Source organism: Castor canadensis, chromosome 5 (genome assembly GCF_047511655.1).
Source record: "Castor canadensis chromosome 5, mCasCan1.hap1v2, whole genome shotgun sequence".
Lineage (NCBI taxonomy): Eukaryota > Metazoa > Chordata > Mammalia > Rodentia > Castoridae > Castor > Castor canadensis.
The window spans coordinates 133,684,881-133,685,647 of NC_133390.1; the positions used below are offsets into that span (position 1 = coordinate 133,684,881).

The 767-nt window shown below is 40.3% G+C and overlaps 1 non-coding gene across 1 annotated transcript; it reads right to left on the reverse strand.

Annotated features, from left to right (window-relative positions):
• Nucleotides 1–288: 288 nt before the first annotated feature.
• LOC141423535 (U2 spliceosomal RNA) lies at nucleotides 289–472 on the reverse strand. Its single transcript, XR_012448386.1, has one exon. It is a non-coding gene; the product is annotated as a U2 spliceosomal RNA (small nuclear RNA).
• Nucleotides 473–767: the final 295 nt, after the last annotated feature.

The following is a 767-nucleotide window of genomic DNA, read 5'->3' on the forward strand; positions in this document are numbered from 1 at the left end:
CTTGCTTAGCAAGCATGAGGCTCTTCGTTCGACTACTAGTAACCTGAAGAGAAAAGAACATTTAAAATTCAGGGCGGGGGGAGATAAAAATAGCAACATTAACAGAAGTGTGGGAGAAGTGGTTTCTAACTCACATGAACAACTGGGGGAGAGAGGGCACATGACCTCAGTGGAGGAAGTCATGACAAATGTGGTGGGAGCAGCAAGAGCTGTAGAATTAGCAGTGGAGCCTAGAGATGAACTGAGACTGAATTGCTGCAATTTTATAATAAACCTTCCTGCTCCATTTTTTAAGACATTATTCCTAGAGGTAGTGCAATACCAAGTTGAAGTATAGAGTGAGTAGGGCAACTAACATTCAATTTACCAGCTGTGTGCTAAAATAAAATATTGTCCTCACATAGAGGATGCAACAGATATTAAACTGACTAAGAACAGGCACAAAACTTAGCAGCCAAAATGCCAAAACCAGGTCACCATAGAACCAGAAGAGGTAAGAAGTTATGTCGTCTACATGCACAAGAAAGCGAATTCTTGGAATGGAACCTCCTGGTGAAAATTCTGTGAACACTGTTAGGGCAACAGACAACAGAGGATGAGATGTGACATCAACTTAGTTGGTGAAACGATTGATATTCCAGTTGCCTTCTCAAGACTCCTATTTTCATAGTATGAACCTTATTTTCTCCATTGTCATTCTTTGTCTTTTAAATTACACCCATCTGTCCACGTTTATTTTATCCAATGTTTTCTCAAGAGCCCTCTGA